Below are 19,487 nucleotides of genomic sequence, written 5' to 3' on the forward strand. Positions count from 1 at the left end.
AAAGGTTTGAATTATATATAATTAATGATGGAAACTTTATTTTATTAAGTTTTAAGTTGCTCTGTAGAACGAAAATGTGAATCCGCAATTACATCAAATTACTTTGTAATATTGACTTTAGTGACAACATTTAGATTCATACATTGTCTGTAGGTAAGTATTGTTCGAAAGGTCTGAAACATTTCATTGCTAGAATACACATACTAGTATGTATAAACTTCCAGAAATTCTACAAGAAAATGACACTGTGTGATTTTTCTGTGCGTAGATGATTCTAATTTGAGGTTACCAATACAAAATGTTCTATATAAAACACTAAGAAATATGTTATTCCAGGGAATTTCAATTCAACATATTTTCCCGAACTATTAGATCAAAGGCTTAAATCCATAATAAGAAGGATTATCAATAAAGAATTCCTTAAGAAAAGCTCTAAATTAAAATCTTGACAATTTGGCGCAATTATGTTAGGCATAGCAAAATAAAAAACTTCTGATGGGATGGTCCAAATGAAATATACATAAAAAATACAATCTACGCTTAATAACAACATGAAAATATATAATTTGTAATATATTTTAACATTCAATATATCTCTAAATTTATATTAATATAAACTTGTTCCTGTAGTCTAATTTATAGATTCCATGTCTAAATTACAACGACAAATTCACAACTACAGTGCTAATTGTTTACAAACTCCATCTAGAAATATCTAAAGATATCATTACCAATTACAGAGACTATACGCGTGCGAGCTGAAACATTTCAACAGTTACCCAATTAAGACAGTTTCCTACAATGTTTCGACGGCTTTTCATATGGTAATGTTAGGGTTTAAAAAGCAAACTAAATGGTTTTTATACTGAACTACTTCCAATTTTTCGACACATCATTTCAGAACATTATTTTCGACGTTACACACAAATATCTGATTATGTTAGATAAAAAATATGTGAAAACTTTGTACGTTCCCTTGAAATTTGATAATTTCCAACGGAAACACCTCGGATGTGCACTCTTTCGAATAAAAAAAGGATTTTGAAAATCGGTCTATAATTGATGGGGAAATCGGAAATTGATCGAGAAAAATAAAAAAAATACACGGTCGAACATAGAAACTTTTTGAAGTCGGTTAAAAAATAGGATCATTTTTCAGAAAATAAAATAGGAAAAAGCATCTCTTATTGAAGGACAAGTCGGGCTTGGCGGCAAGCGTGGGATACCCAATTTGGAATAAAATACACAAAAAAGAAACCTTTAGTGTATTGGTTTCGTATCTAAACATTGAAAATATTAACCTAAAAATACAAACTTATTCACTACTATCACACAAGTTAAAAAATAGGGTCATTTTTTAGAAAATAAAATAGGAAACAGCATCTTTTGTTGAAGGACAAGCCGGCTTGGTGGCCTGGTGGTAAAGGTAGCAGGAGGATCCTCCTACTGTTGCGATAGTAGCAGGTTCGAATCCTGCTGGGGCATGGTCGTAAGTTTTGGGGCGTGTTTGTCACTTTTTAATATTCGTGATTGACCTGGACAAAAGTGTAAAATTCGACAATGAAAATGATCCCAGTCACGCCAGTAACCAGGCTGGGTAAGACCGGATGTCTTCTGGAATGATTTCTAAAGTTGGTGACTCGCTAGTTGGTAGGATTATTGCCGAGGACCGTGGGTTGGAGCACACGTTAAGCTTGTGGGTCCAGTCACTAAAAAATCCAAGAGGTTGACATGACTAAAACAATATAATATATTTTTTAATTGAAAGACTTTTTAGATAAGTTTGTAATAATTCACACATGCCATAATACAATCACGGGTTTTAAACTGAGAAAAAATGTCAATTTAGTCCACAATTAAAGACAAAAGGAAACGAAGTATTCTATAGTAATTATTATATAATATTAAGAAAACTGTTTAAAGGGGTCAAGTCAATATAACTTATAAAAAAGGAAAAAACATTCTTTCTACGTGGAATACCCAATTTGGAATAAAAAACACAAAAAAAGAAACCTTTAGTGTATTGGTTTCGTATCTAAACATTGAAAATATTAACTTAAAAATACAGACTTATTCACAACTATCATAAAAAAACTTTTATAAAAAATCTCATTTTGCTTTGGTTCGGTTCCTTTTGCAGTATTTTCCCTAATAATATTTGAACGAAACGAAAGAAAAACAGAAGTTTTGAGGTCAGAAAATAGTATAATTTACGTAGTTCGGTCCGATGCGAATCTAATGCCACAAATACGAGTGCTACATAATTTTAAAGTTTCTGTATCGTACTAAGATAAATCAAGAGAATTTATCGAGGTTCTGGCTATGACCTTTGATATTTTAACCGCTTTAAAGTTAATTATTATGGCGTTCTACGTAAATGAAGTCCCCATGTAATTGTAAATTAACTTTCTGTGGTTGTACGAAGTACAATATGATATCGTGCATTAAGGTTGCCTTGTAACTGATAGTCAATATACACAGCATTAGGTTTATTAAATACATAAATTATAACATAAAGTGCTGATTACTAAGATAAATATAGATATAAGGTGCAGAAATAAGTGCTTTTGTTCTTTTTTTTTTAAATAGGGTACAATGGTTAGCTCAAAATATTTCCAGGGGTTACTATGACTTTTTCTTGAGATAGCGAGATTCGAGAATTTCTAGTAATTTAAAGTAATTCAAGGATCGACCAAATGTTTGTCTTTTTTGTAAAAAATTAAGTGGTGTCACACAAGGAGCAATGTTTGGTGAATGGGATGGGCCCTCTTTTAAGCATCTTCATATACATTTTCACGTCGTGTCATTTTCAATGGCCTTTTTACTTCCAAACGACATTTTGAAACAAATTGTTTAAACCTATTAACATGAATTAGCTTGAGTTCGGACACTAACACAGATAGCTCGGACAAATGAAGAAGCATGTGTATGAATACTTTATTACTACCGCATGGGTCGCTATTATCATGATATAATATGATTCCCTTTTTCAGCTTTTTACTAAACGTAGTGAGCCAACTTTTGTATGTTTTATGTGCTATTATATCTGTGTTTTTAAATTTAATTATGGCCATTAGATATTACTGTCGTAGGATTTCCCTATTTTCTATAAGTCCATTGTCAATATGACAATGTATGCGGGAAAATCAAAAAGTAATATTTGAAGCTTAAGCATCAGTACGATTTGAAAGGGCATTTATTGAGAATCACTTTTTATACAATTTTCTCATTTGTATTTCATCGATTCATGTTGATCTTTTTCAGCGTCTAGAAGCCTTGTGTCTGCCAAATCACCTGCAGCAGAATCCTTTCGAGTTGCAAGAGTATCCTTCACAACTCTTGCAACATATGTTTGACTGTGGTGTGGTTCGTGGTAGACAATGAGTACCTCGGGTACTCTTTATTAATAGTCCTCTTTCAATTTGTTTCACTGACGTCAGTAGACATCTGCACTAATAGTTTTGTTCTGTTTTAGCAACTTGTAATACTTGGTCTATCCCATTATATGGACACGAGGGCTTCATTGCCAAAATTATTCCACGTTCTCGTTATCGATGGGTCCTTGACTAACCCATTTGCGCTTGGGATCGTCACATCACATCCACTTTTCATCGTCAATCACAATACGCCAAAGAAAAACTGTTTTTTGTTGCCCGATGTTGAAAAGCTTCAAAAATGCGTTTTCAGTCAATTTGTATGATAGCTATTCACACATCGCATATAAACATTTGAAAACAGTTAATTCATCAACTGTTAAGTTACCGGAAAGCCCATTGAGACCGTGTGTTGAGTTTTCCCCGAATATGTATTGCACTTCATTGTTTTCGTCCCCAAGCCGTTATTTTTTATTGGCATCAAAAGCACCACTTTTGACTAGTTGAATAAACTAGTTGATATAAAATATGGGTAATTAACTGGTCAATTGAAAAGTCCTCGGCCTACCAGAGTAAAACATTTTTTTTTTCGCAAAATTAGTTTTTTTTATTCGATGTAATTCCTTTCAAGGGTGATACACTGATTATAGCGACCTTCCAAATTTTCGATACCATTTTTGTAGTACGTTTACCCTTTGTTTTAAAATAGGCCTCATTTTCATCGATAACCTCTTCATTGGACAACAATTGCTTCCCAGCGAACCCTGTTTTGATATCTGAGAACAGGAACTGGTCGCTGGGGGCCAGATCTGGAAAATACGATGGATGAGGAAGCAATTCGAAGCCCAATTCTAGGATTTTTGACAGGGTGTATTTTCTTCGTGAAACAGCAGTTTCTTTTTCTTCAAATGCGGCCGTTTTTCGGCGATTTCGTCCTCCAAACGGTCTAATAATGCTATGCGATAGTCGCTGTTGATGGTCATTCCTTTTTCAAGGCAGTCAATGAAAATTATTCCATGCGAATCCCAAAATACAGACGCTTTAACCTTGCCCTGCTGTTTTTTCCCACGCTTTGGAGCGGGTTCATCGTGTGCAGTCCACTGGGATGACTGTCGATTGGACTTTGGAGTGAAATGATGAAGCCATGTTTTATCCATTGTCACATATCGACCCAAAAAGACGAGTTTATTACGCTTGATCATCTTCAAACAATATGAGCAATCAAAAGTGAGCTCGCACGTTACCCACTTTGCACAGAGCTTTCTCATATCCAAATATTCGTGAATGATATGACTTACACATTCAGTTGATATCTTTAGAGTGTCTGCTATTCATTCAATTTCAAATTACTGTCATTCAATATCATTTTGCGGATTTTTTAAATGTTTTCGCCGGTAACACCCTCTTTGGGGCGTTCACTGCGTTCACTGATTTCGCTTCTGATTCGTTGCTCATTTCACCACGTCTAAACTTAGCATACCAATCCTTTATGGTTGATTTTCCCGGAGAAGTGTACGGAAACTCGGTTCAAGCCAAGTTTTTGCTTCAACTGTATTTTTTCCCTTCAATTTTCAATATTTTATCAACACGGGAAATTCCTTTTTCATCATTTTTTCACAATAACAAAAGTTGTTTTATTCAAAATGTTATAATTCACAAACTAATAATCAGACAACTGTCAAATTTATACACGCATCTTCTGACGGTTAGGGATAACCAAAAACATATGGATTAAATTTTAGTAGTGCCATCTATATGTCAGGCAGGGGACTTTTCTATTGACCTGTTAAATTGCAAACTAAACTTTCTAACTTTTTCAAGTTTACGCTACTATTAAGATATAATATAAATCTTATTTATATAAATTTAAAAAACTAGTAACTATATTAATTTTTAAACATAATTGTTTTGTATACCTAATAGTGAGTTAATAGCGTGGGCATCAGATGAGACTGTGGTTTAGAAATATACTTATTGCATATTTTAAACGATAAAAACTCAACGATAACAAAACAATAACAACTCAAACAAAACAACAAAATAGTTTTCCTGATTTGTTAAATTAAACCAATTCAATTTTTATACAAGCATTGTTGCAAAAGGAACTTTTCTTGGTTTCTAGTTAAGTCTCCTATACAATAATGCGGATATAAAAGAATTGAACCAGAAAAATAACGATGAGTAGACATACCACAAACTTTCCTGTTATATAAATCAGAAATACTATAAGAATAGCATTTCCTGAAACTTCAAGTAAATATATAATAGTGGCGACAAAAGGAAACCATAATAGAAAAATGAGGTTAGATATATCAATTCAAGGAAATGGCAACTTGGGTTAATTTTCCGTATATAAATAAAAAACATAGTAGCAAAGCTTACTAGACACGTTCATAATAGAATACCAAAAAAATAAACTAGAAAAAACATTGTAATAATTTCGATCCATGAGATAGATAAATTAAAATTTTAATATTTAAACATAAAGCACTTTATATAAATAACAACTATTTATTATATAAATAATAAAACATATTATAATACAAAATAAATAAATTATTATGGTTCTTATTATTCCTCAATCTAAAACAGATTAAATATATAGTTAATAATAAATTACCTTCGGAAGCATTAATTCTACGATTTTTCAACTTTTCTAAACAGATATTTAGTTTAATATGTCATTCAAATAGTAATCGCAAAACTTCAACTCCGACTGGTAGACTTTATCACTCAATAAATATTCGGTTTGATACATATAATCTACCCAAAGTTGCTGTGAACCTACGTTATAAAAATGGTTAATATGTTGCCTGCTGCAATTTGTAAATTTGTTTTAAAATCAGACAATATTTTTCTTATCATTTTATTCTAGTTAAAAAAAGACACAATGCTGTCCGATAAGTTTGAACAACGTAAACGATTCAGCCTGTCAAAGTCGTCCGGTTGTCAAACGTATGCAAAATTCTTCAAAACAATAGTGGTAAGAGGTTATAACTCTAACCTATAAACTATTGTGGCTTTATAATTAACTGTAGTTATTAGATGTACTATAATGTTAAAATAAATAAAATTTTATAACATTTTTGATTCATTATTTTTTTTAGATTGGAATTTTGTTATAGATCAAAGACAAAATAAACTAAAACTCAGAGTCGATGTGGCAATATTGTTTTAACGTCATAAATTGAGATCGCGCATGTTCACTTCAGCCTTGGGTAGACTATATAACGTTCCATTATTTACAGGATACAGTTTTTACAAGTCACAGTAAGTTTATAGTGAAATTGCTTTGGTTCTTTTCAAAACAACATATAAAGTTGGTACTAAAAGTTGCCTGAAATATATAACAATCTACAAATATTAAAGGGTGCGGCGTTTAAAATTTCACATTAGATCTGTTAATAAGACCGACAACCTATCGACCATTCATATCACCAATCAGAATTAATACATAGATATAGCATAATTATATAAATTAAAATAGACTTCTTACATTTACGATAATAGATAAATCATGAACCTACTACTACACACTCGATCAAAAAGATAATCATCATGTACAGCCAAAACAAGTTCTAAGCAAATAGAGTCGAAAAGTTCCGAAGTCCGGAACTTGATTTCGAAAGTGGTTCGGTGTCCTAAATATTCAAGGAATGTTTTTAATTCGTATTCTACAAAGTATAGGCTTAAAACCTGGTTAATAAGCTAAGAAACTATAGTTCTCTGATACAATATTGAACAAGTTCTGTCGGCAATGATGATCTTATCGGACGTTTCACACGACGATCGGTCATAGTCCATTTGAAATATGAGGCATGTTCTAACTGGTTCGGCAGTATGTTATTTAGTTTCCGTTCTGTACTTTTGTAGTGGAAGACCCTGGCACGGAATATGGTGATGGGCAGCGGTTTTATTAGTTTTAGGTTAGGGTTACACCGATGTATCGACGGTTTGGTGCGGAGTTGAGAATTATAAGGTGTGTTTAACACCAGTTGTTTGATACAGCAACAATTAAAAACTCTGCTTGACAAACAAAAACTACCAACTCCAGGCTAGGCTGATTGACAAAACAAAAACTACTAGCTTCAGGCTAGGATGATTGACAAAACAAAAATTACTAGCTCCAGGCTAGGATGATTGACAAAATAAAAGTTACTAGCCCCAGGCTAGGCTGATTGACAAAACAAAAACTAGTAGCTTCAGGCTAGGATGATTGGCAAAACAAAAATTACTAGCTCCAGGCTAGGCTGATTGACAAAATAAAAGTTACTAGCCCCAGGCTAGGCTGATTGACAAAACAAAAACTACTAGCTTCAGGCTAGGATGATTGACAAAACAAAAATTACTAGCTCCAGGCTAGGCTGATTGACAAAATAAAAGTTACTAGCCCCAGGCTAGGCTGATTGACAAAACCAAAACTACTAGCTTCAGGCTAGGATGATTGACAAAACAAAAATTACTAGCCCCAGGCTAGGCTGATTGACAAAACAAAAACTACTAGCTTCAGGCTAGGATGATTGACAAAACAAAAATTACTAGCTCCAGGCTAGGCTGATTGACAAAATAAAAGTTACTAGCCCCAGGCTAGGCTGATTGACAAAACAAAAACTACTAGCTTCAGGCTAGGATGATTGACAAAACAAAAATTACTAGCTCCAGGCTAGGCTGATTGACAAAATAAAAGTTACTAGCCCCAGGCTAGGCTGATTGACAAAACAAAAACTACTAGCTTCAGGCTAGGATGATTGACAAAACAAAAATTACTAGCTCCAGGCTAGGCTGATTGACAAAATAAAAGTTACTAGCCCCAGGCTAGGCTGATTGACAAAACAAAAACTACTAGCTTCAGGCTAGGATGATTGACAAAACAAAAACTACTAGCTTCAGGCTAGGATGATTGACAAAATAAAAGTTACTAGCCCCAGGCTAGGCTGATTGACAAAACAAAAACTACTAGCTTCAGGCTAGGATGATTGACAAAACAAAAATTACTAGCTCCAGGCTAGGCTGATTGACAAAATAAAAGTTACTAGCCCCAGGCTAGGCTGATTGACAAAACAAAAACTACTAGCTTCAGGTTAGGATGATTGACAAAACAAAAATTACTAGCTCCAGGCTAGGCTGATTGACAAAATAAAAGTTACTAGCCCCAGGCTAGGCTGATTGACAAAACAAAAACTACTAGCTTCAGGCTAGGATGATTGACAAAACAAAAATTACTAGCTCCAGGCTAGGCTGATTGACAAAATAAAAGTTACTAGCCCCAGGCTAGGCTGATTGACAAAACAAAAACTACTAGCTTCAGGCTAGGATGATTGACAAAACAAAAATTACTAGCTCCAGGCTAGGCTGATTGACAAAATAAAAGTTACTAGCCCCAGGCTAATCTGATTGACAAAACAAAAACTACTAGCTTCAGGCTAGGATGATTGACAAAACAAAAATTACTAGCTCCAGGCTAGGCTGATTGACAAAATAAAAGTTACTAGCCCCAGGCTAGGCTGATTGACAAAACAAAAACTACTAGCTTCAGGCTAGGATGATTGACAAAACAAAAATTACTAGCTCCAGGCTAGGCTGATTGACAAAATAAAAGTTACTAGCCCCAGGCTAGGCTGATTGACAAAACAAAAACTACTAGCTTCAGGCTAGGATGATTGACAAAACAAAAATTACTAGCTCCAGGCTAGGCTGATTGACAAAATAAAAGTTACTAGCCCCAGGCTAGGCTGATCGACAAAACAAAAACTACTAGCTTCAGGCTAGGATGATTGACAAAACAAAAATTACTAGCTCCAGGCTAGGCTGATTGACAAAATAAAAGTTACTAGCCCCAGGCTAGGCTGATTGACAAAACAAAAACTACTAGCTTCAGGCTAGGATGATTGACAAAACAAAAATTACTAGCTCCAGGCTAGGCTGATTGACAAAATAAAAGTTACTAGCCCCAGGCTAATCTGATTGACAAAACAAAAACTACTAGCTTCAGGCTAGGATGATTGACAAAACAAAAATTACTAGCTCCAGGCTAGGCTGATTGACAAAATAAAAGTTACTAGCCCCAGGCTAGGCTGATTGACAAAACAAAAACTACTAGCTTCAGGCTAGGATGATTGACAAAACAAAAATTACTAGCTCCAGGCTAGGCTGATTGACAAAATAAAAGTTACTAGCCCCAGGCTAGGCTGATTGACAAAACAAAAACTACTAGCTTCAGGCTAGGATGATTGACAAAACAAAAATTACTAGCTCCAGGCTAGGCTGATTGACAAAATAAAAGTTACTAGCCCCAGGCTAATCTGATTGACAAAACAAAAACTACTAGCTTCAGGCTAGGATGATTGACAAAACAAAAATTACTAGCTCCAGGCTAGGCTGATTGACAAAATAAAAGTTACTAGCCCCAGGCTAGGCTGATTGACAAAACAAAAACTACTAGCTTCAGGCTAGGATGATTGACAAAACAAAAATTACTAGCTCCAGGCTAGGCTGATTGACAAAATAAAAGTTACTAGCCCCAGGCTAGGCTGATTGACAAAACAAAAACTACTAGCTTCAGGCTAGGATGATTGACAAAACAAAAATTACTAGCTCCAGGCTAGGCTGATTGACAAAATAAAAGTTACTAGCCCCAGGCTAGGCTGATCGACAAAACAAAAACTACTAGCTTCAGGTTAGGATGATTGACAAAACAAAAATTACTAGCTCCAGGCTAATCTGATTGACAAAATAAAAGTTACTAGCCCCAGGCTAGGATGATTGACAAAACAAAAACTACTAGCTTCAGGCTAGGATGATTGACAAAACAAAAATTACTAGCTCCAGGCTAGGCTGATTGACAAAATAAAAGTTACTAGCCCCAGGCTAGGCTGATTGACAAAACAAAAACTACTAGCTTCAGGCTAGGATGATTGACAAAACAAAAATTACTAGCTCCAGGCTAGGCTGATTGACAAAATAAAAGTTACTAGCCCCAGGCTAGGCTGATTGACAAAACAAAAACTACTAGCTTCAGGCTAGGATGATTGACAAAACAAAAATTACTAGCTCCAGGCTAGGCTGATTGACAAAATAAAAGTTACTAGCCCCAGGCTAGGCTGATCGACAAAACAAAAACTACTAGCTTCAGGTTAGGATGATTGACAAAACAAAAATTACTAGCTCCAGGCTAATCTGATTGACAAAATAAAAGTTACTAGCCTCAGGCTAGGATGATTGACAAAACAAAAATTATTAGCTCCAGGCTAAGATGATTGACAAAACAAAAATTACGAGCTCCAGGCTGGGCTGACTGATAAAACAACAACCATTAGCTGGTCCTGGGTCCTTCTAAAATTCTAAAAGTTCCAGGTCGAACTTAGAGTCAGAATCGAGGATTGTCGGGAACTATAGTCTTATCGGACGTTTCCCACGACTATCGGTCACAGTTCATCCGAAATATGAGACGTGTTCCAACTCGTTCGGTAGTTTGTTCTTTATTTTCCGTTCTGTACCTTTGCAGTGGGAGTCCTTGGGATGGAATACGGTGCTGGGCCGCTTTTTTACTAATTTTAGTTTAGGCTTACATCGATGTACCGACGGTTTGGTGCAGAGTTGAGAATTATAATGTGTGTTTTATAATTCAGATTTTTATTTAAATACATCCTGAACCAGTATATCCAGTTTTTAATGATCAAGTTAATGAACAAAATTCTAGAATGGCATCAACCCGTAATTTGAATACGAAGAATTTATACAATCTCCAAATTGACTTTAGTTATGGCTGCTATATTAATAGGTTCCATTAGTAGCAATATAAAACAGTACGATATTATGTTTTTGTCTCACCAACTTATATCAATACAGCTCAGTCTGCAAGCAAATAACCTAAGACGATATATTCACATACATCAAATTACTAGAACAACACTACAACACAACACCAATGCGTGAAAAGAATGTATCCTATTCTAAAATATGTAAATAGAAGATGTTAATATTTATCGAGAATATTAAATAAGTTGACGTTACATTGGCAACCGTTCAGCCATCACTCGAAATACTCCTTGAAATGGTTAAGTGAAGTAGAGGTAAAAGTATTAACTTACAATAATTCAAATTGTAAGCTCACCAAAAGTAGATTGAAGGTAATCAAAGTGTAGCTTAGTTTTGAATAATTGGAATTGGGAAACATCCATGCTTTGAAAAGCATTTTAGTCCATGGATTACTGTGTATGTGTGTACAAGGAAGGTACAATTGATATTCACAAATAGTTTTGGTACAACAGTAAGCTGGGTAGCCATCCAGATAGGACAATGACCACGTACATCTATTTGATCATTTCTTGCGAAGACATAGTTGTGAGTAAATAAATAGTATATGTATTAAAATTAAAAATAGTGTGCTTGTATGTTAATATATTAAAAATCAATAATACCTGATTAAACCATGAAGAATTATGAACACAGTACAAAACACAATACCGTTCGTTAGCGCTAATGTAATAGTTAAACGAAAATAGCAGGAAACAAATTAAACCTAGTTGCGAGTAGCTTTAATCACCGAAGTGGTCGCCAACAAAAGCAAACTGTAATTAATTTTTGAGCATAAACATTTTTTGGTCAGATCCCCTTCCCTTCCCCTTGGGGGCACTTCTACCACCACAGCCCTTATTTGCCCAGATAGTGGGTGCAAATATATAACTTTTCAGCTCACGTTTCCCTGAAAATATTTCCGAAAAAAAAACGAAATTAAACACGACTGTGTTTACTTTTTACCCTCGGGCTATATCAACTTTCATTGCGCTTATAAATAGTCATGTAATCCTTTGCCGCATTATTGTACACTGTTGTTCATAAATTTTCATCACAAACTCCAAGAAAAATATACATATTAATTCTAATGTAATTTATTTTAACCTTACTGAAAATTGATTTAAAAATGATGCATTTATAATAGACTTTAACAAATGAAATTATTACTATTACTAAATAAGGAAAAAACTCTTAAACCTATTTCAACCTCTTACTCTCATAGTTTGCAATTAAAACGTGTTTTTTGATACAATGAAAAATATGATTCATTATATAATATGTATGCTTAGAAATTTCAAGATCAGATGCGTTCTAGGATGGTCTTTGTGTTAGTCACCGGCCAGTCAGTAATTTGGAGGCCACGTTTAACAGTAGGTCCAATCCAGATAAATCTTCGTTGATAAAAAGGAGACTTTAAAGTATATTTAAAAACACACTGGAAATAACATTTTTCGTCGTTAAGCCGCGGAATTACCAAACAAATTATATACTGCCAAGTACTGTGCAATAGGGATGCAGAAACAATATCAATATTTTTTTTTTTGAGAAAATATCGATATATTTTTTTTGAAAAATATCACCATATTTTATACTTATAGAAAATATATCGACATATCGATAGTTTTTTAAAAATATCGAAAATCATATATAGATATTTTTTTAAATATCGAAATACCTATATTTTTTTCGGTAGCCAATACCTCTACTATGCAATAATATAAAAACTTCATCATACGTAATTATAAAAAAAATCAAATATTGATGGTGGATGAAATATAGTTTGGTGGGATTAACGGTAAAATTCGTACTATTGAACAAAGTTATATAACATACTTGAAAACTTTTAAAAAGTCTTACCGTTTTCATAATACGTATTAAATATATTTCCTTTCCAATTACAACTATAATTTCGATCAAAGCCATAGTACGTCCACTCAAAATTAAATGATTTGTAGATAGATTTAACATACATTTTAAGAAAAAGTAGAATATTATATAAGTTTAATTTACTTTATTTTTATAGAGACATCGACATGTCTAGATAATTTAATAATGAATTATCACTAATCAGGTTGAATAAACATTAAAAATATAAAATTTTATGTTTATAAACGTGTTTTTACAGGTATAAATATCTATATTGGCATATTGGCAATACAAATAAACTGTAGCCCTTCCAATAAAACAGTCAATACACGGCATCAAAATTTATGACGTCACCACGTTACCGCATCAACTTAGAATTTTGGCTTATAACGATTGTCGGATTATAAACTTTAATTATTATCATTAATACGTTAACGATATTGGCGGACATTTGGCAACATGGTCCCCTATTACCAACACAAATCGAATTTTATGAGCTGATTCGATTACATATTGCAGACATCAGCCTTAGGTTTAAAACGATTTCTATATCTTTACAAACCGCAAAAGGTAATATATTCGGCGTCATCTATGACCTTCACTATCTGTTTTATTAAACGGTTTATTTTTAAACACATTTATTTGAATCTGATTTCTCATTTGAATTTGGTTAATCTGGAGTTCCGATCTTTGATAACTCTTAGCAACATTTGGAACCGTATATCAGTAATAAAGTGCTGGTAATCCTGTTCAGATTCAGATAACCCGTCAAATATAGAAAAGCGGTATTTTATTGGTCAATTTTGGAGGCCAGTACATAATTTTGAAGTATGAAATTATTCCTTTACGAGCACAGTGCAGTACCCAACTAAAAGCACAGATCTTCCACATCCAAGAATATGTAGATGTATATGGATTTTCGTCATACAAACACCAGCTGGACCTACAGTTATCTCCAATGAATTGACATTAAGCCCACCGATTTGCAAACGTATAAACTTCTGAATGAGAGGTGTGACTATGAGCATGCGATCTCTGAAGACGTTTGGTCTTACACAGCTTGGTAAGTGATATAATGTGATTTTCCTTGGTGCATTTGACATTCCTATTCCTACATGGTAAATTTCAATTAGAAAGAATCACAAACATATGTTTAAAAACCTGCCCCGGCAGAATTCGAACCTATGCAATAGTAGGAGGTATATCCTGTTGCCTTTACAACTACTGCTACCGGGCGGACAAAGCCAAGTAATTTAATTCAGGAGGTCACCATTTGCTGTAACATTCTGGAGGAATTATCTTTACTTACGCTGACGAAATTTGACAGTTTTGACGACGTAACGATTCAACCAAATAGAATTTGGAATAAAAAAATTGTATGAACATCTGATTCAGTACTAATCTTGGTTAGGATATGTGTAGGAGTTGGTAACCCTATAAACCTAGATCTTTCCGCAATTTTCTTATAAAGTCAATTAACACAGATGTTATTCATGTGTACACCGGCGGATGAACCTGACTCATTCAGGTCTTCCTCCCTAATACGGCTTGTAGAACCAATTACCCCTCCTGTAGGCACTGTACGAAGTCTTGTGGTTGTGAACTGTCACTTAGGTTGAATTGAAAATAAAAAGGACGTGATAGGCGATGTATTCTTCATATAGATGAAATGGTAAACCAAACTAAACATGAATCATTTCGCAGTTCTCAAAATTGCCTTCATAGAAAATAATATTGTCAACTTAAAATTTATACCTCTACAAATGTCATTTACTAACCTTAATTGTCAAAGAGCAATCAAAACCGCTATTTAATATTCTGGCCAATCAGCTTTTCACAATACCGTATAAAATGTAAATCAACGACCATTAGTTACTTTCTGCTGTAAAAATAAGGACGAAGAAAATCAACTAATCACTGATTCATTTATTAATGGACACAGTCTGCCAGAGCAAGAGAACAGAAAAACGGCGTATATATTAACCGGCCGATTTCCCTAATGGAGGCGAAAAGCGACCATCCCCGAAAAATAATATTTTGCCATTTTACGCGCCTTTCACTCGTTAAATATTCCTAATTTCCTGGCGACGTTTTAACGACGTCCACCAACAAAAATACGAGCGGTTCGGAAAATAGCCGCAACCCTGAAGAAAATATTTTAATACTGTCTCCGTGACGATATATATCAACACAGAAAATAATCTGAATAAAGCCTTATGTAGTCCTTTGGGTCGTCGTCGACGCTCCCACCTCACACACACACGCGCGCGCTCCCTATCCCTTTGTGACTGTTTCCTTGTCCGATAAAAAACGAAACTGTTTTTTTTCTCGTTTTCCCTAAAAGTATTGACTCCCTTTCAACGTGTAAACCTGTGAAGAATATCTTGAAAAGAATTTTCGGGTACGGGACCATTAAATAAGGACACCATTAAGACATTAAAAAGATTGCTAGAACGACTGGGATCGTTAGGCTGATGTAATGCGTTCATTCTATACTACATACGAAAAGAAGTAAAATAATCCCCGAAATTATTTAAAATAAATTGGGACTTTTCCAGACGCAATAAATCATCAACATTTTTGACTTCGAACTTGGAATCAAATGAACAACATTATTATAGTGAAGAATTATTATTTAAACATTTCAGTTGTCGTTTGGTTTTATGTTGTTCTATAATTTAAATATTAACTGTTGAAATGCAGTTTTCCGTTGCGTTATTTCAAATAAAATAGAATTAGCTTTTACTTTTGTATATACTTGAAAATATTTACAGGGTTACATCTAAATGTTCATAAATTCTGCGGGTTTTATTTATATTGTATAAAATGCCGTCCAAATCTTTTCCACCTATATCTACTGCCTGGAGGAACGGGCAGTGAACAGTTATCTTTAGACTGTATAACAACCTTAATTCTTAGATTATTTAAGCTTTGTCTCTAAAGAATAAGTGCAGATATCTGCGTCGGTTCATTTAAAATAGAACCCATTTAACAAAACTTTTTTAGAAAGTCGACACTGAGAGCTAAAATCGTTCAGAGTTTAAATGATCGATGGATTACAGAGTATCCGCACGACTCACTATTCAGAAAGTATAGTTCCCTACAAAAAAAAACAAGATATGTGATGAAAATATTGATGATACACATACACTGACGAAAACATCTATCATACATTGATGAAAATATCTCCCCACTAACATAGAATATAAATAGAAAAGTTCAAGAAATAGTCAACAATTTTTTCCAGAGTCAATTAAATAAAAGAATTGAAATAACAATTTTGCTAATTAAGGGTCGTTAGGCTAAACTTGGAACATAGTCTACACTGCACAGGAGAAAAAGTAAAATAATTATTTAAAATAAATTGGGACTTTTCCAGGCGCAATAAATCATCAACATTTTTGACTTCAGTCCAAAGCATACATTCTTTGACCTACCTCCACAATGTCGTTAAATATTTCATATTTCCGCAATATTCAACAAACATCGAAATATATTTCTTGGACACGATCATACTTAAATAGAATTTGTGATTTTGGCCGATGTTGATAATCAAATGAACAACATTGTTATATTGAAGGATTATTATTGAAATCTTTCAGTTATCGCTTGCTTTTATGTTGCTCTAAAATTTAATTTTTAACCGCTACAATACAATTTTCCGTTGCCTTACTTGAAATAAAATTGAATTAATTTTAAGTTTGTCTGAATGTTGATCCTTGAATATATATACAGGGTATTCATTAGGAGCATTCCTTACTTTTTATCTTACACATTTTAAATTAGTGCTCAGTACAATATTAGCTAACAAACAAATGTACCTAGCGTTGAACTAGTACAAAAATGGATAGCAGATCCGGAATCTTTCTGTACTGAGTAAACCAAGGACTGTACCCTTTCTGTCATACCTGCATTTCAACATAAAAAAATTAATAAGAACTTGAACTGACAGAATACTGGTAGTTTTTCTTGTGTTAACTAAATAGCATGACGCCCAGTAATGAAACCCTAGTTAACTTAAAATGCTATGTAAACAAGCGAAACTTCTTTCAAGCGAACAGCAACTAAACCAAACGAGAACCATTGGCGCTCTTCAAGACTTCTCTTTGAGTGGAATATAAGAGTGTATGGAAAACCATTGAATTTGGGAACCTTTTATAAATAAAATGAAGTGAGTTAATTTAAAATATTCTGTGAATCCTCAGTATAACTACATCAAAATTACCGAGATATATTAATATTTTTATTTTTATATTTTAACCGACTTACAAAAATTTTTCCACCCTTCTTAGGGAAAACAAATTCATCTGGAAGAATTTTTAGGTATAAAATGTTTATGTAATATGCGCTACAAATAAAGAAATTCCAACAAAGCGAAATACACCCAAATCAAGCCACCAAGAATAGCTGGCGGCTATATCAGTGACACAAAATATATAAACAAATATTTGTGGCTTTATTTTCACTGGACACGGCTAACGTGATGCCAGCTCCCATTCTTGCACGGTAGATTATTCGTCGTTTCTATTGTACGTAAATCAACTATGGACGACTAATTTTTAAAATCAAAATATGGCAACGTTGTACCGCAAAATGCCGGCAGGAAATTTTGAATCGCAAGGCAAATCCCTACTTACATTTAAAACGGCGTTAAAATGGAAAATGTCTTAGAACATTATTAAATAAAGCTATTTAATTTTAAAAATGTTATTTAGGATCTTGTATTATTTTGGGTTATTCCTCTATTGTGGAAACTATTAAAGAGTTATAACAAGATTAGGTATAAAACGATTAAGGATATTATGACCACGTAAAATTATATTTTAATTTTTTTTGCGTCTGCTTTATTAAAAGTTATATACAGCTGTGAAAGAAAAAACCCGACATGTGCGAAAATGTAATCGCAGCATTTTATTAATGTAAAATTCGAGAATAGCAAGAATCGTCTGTCTTCGTTGTTTACAAAATTTTTAGATTTTGGAAATCAGCTTTTGATTTGGTTTTATGTCTGATGATCAGAGAATTACTAAGAAAAATTGTTTCTTCTGAAGGACTGATTGTTATTGATATAGTTCTGGACACATAATATATCATTATACTAGAGGTAATTCTAAAGGTTTTTAATATTTTTCTGTAAATATGGTACTAACTTAGGTGGTTCATTTCTGGTTTCCTTAGTAAAAGCATTTCTTAACAAAGCAGTAACCGAATATTGCAGGTAATAATTACGTTAATTTTTGCATCAAGATTTAATTTGCCGCAAAAATATTAACAATTATAGATGTCAAAAAGTTAAATAAATGCGTAAAATGATATAATTTTATTTAAAAATTTATGTAAAGAAATTATTCTGTTAATCAGCCTATGTATATTTATTGTTCTTGCAATATATGTTTTAGGTAGGAAATATGGATAAGAGATAAGGACTATATGGATACATAAATCAAGTAATGAAGATATATAGGAGTTAAAGTGAAACTCACTATTTAATTTAGACAGATGCAACCCATAGGACAAGTGAAAGAAATTATGACTTATTAATAGTAAATTTGGTAAATATTAATTAATTCAATTAGTTTGATTATTTACTTTATACACTTAAATTTTGAAAAATTAACAGTTAATTTAATGATTATAAATACATTCCTTTAATATATATATATATTGCAATTTAAATTGAATGAAATAAATTACCTAATTGTTTTTATTATTTATTTAATGTACATGCTAAATTGAAATATCAGTTTCAAAATTGTTTAATTCATCTATTATGGGTTTTAGTATACAAAAAAAATTACTTATATGTATTATTCTTCCATATTTATGTTTATAACAAAAAAGTAAAGAAAGATTATTAATACACACTTTGTTGATAATGTTCAGTCATGTATCAATTTAAACTTATAAATACTTTGTTGATTATTAGAACTTAATGGAAATAAGTTTACTTGAATATAATTTAATAACATTAGTGTGGGTTAGTTCTTGAGATAGTTTGCATATATTTTAATGTTTTAATATGCAGACATTTATTTTACATTTATTACTTTAATTAATGTTAGATTTCAAATATATTTCTGACCCCATATTGAAAATAATGTGAAAACACTTTTTAGTAACATATAGTTTTTAAATTATTTCCTTTACTCTGTTATGAGAGAAATTTCATAAATTGTGGTCGAACATCAACCACAGAGCGATCACTAGTAATTAACTATTATAACAGGTGGGGCAAAAGACCCGCTACCATTTTGATTGTACGCCATGTTGGTTGTGTGAGGTTCTGCTTAGTTTCGCTTTAACCATTGTATCGTGTGACGCAATTTTCGCTGAGTGGCAATAATGGAACGATTAATTTCAATAAAGGTTGTCACAATTTCTGCTCGTTCTTGTGGCCTATATTTATCCACAATAAAATATTAACGACTACACAACACAATGGTTATAGCA

At 33.0% G+C, this 19,487-nt stretch overlaps 1 protein-coding gene across 5 annotated transcripts in view; it reads right to left on the minus strand.

Moving 5' to 3' along the window:
* rdgA (retinal degeneration A) overlaps window positions 1-19,487 on the minus strand; it is a 281,202-nt gene that overhangs the window by 260,757 nt on the left and 958 nt on the right. The window lies entirely within an intron of this gene.

Source organism: Rhynchophorus ferrugineus, unplaced genomic scaffold, assembly GCF_030347505.1.
Source record: "Rhynchophorus ferrugineus isolate W39M unplaced genomic scaffold, kcgeb_rfMv2 rfM1, whole genome shotgun sequence".
Classification (NCBI taxonomy): domain Eukaryota; kingdom Metazoa; phylum Arthropoda; class Insecta; order Coleoptera; family Curculionidae; genus Rhynchophorus; species Rhynchophorus ferrugineus.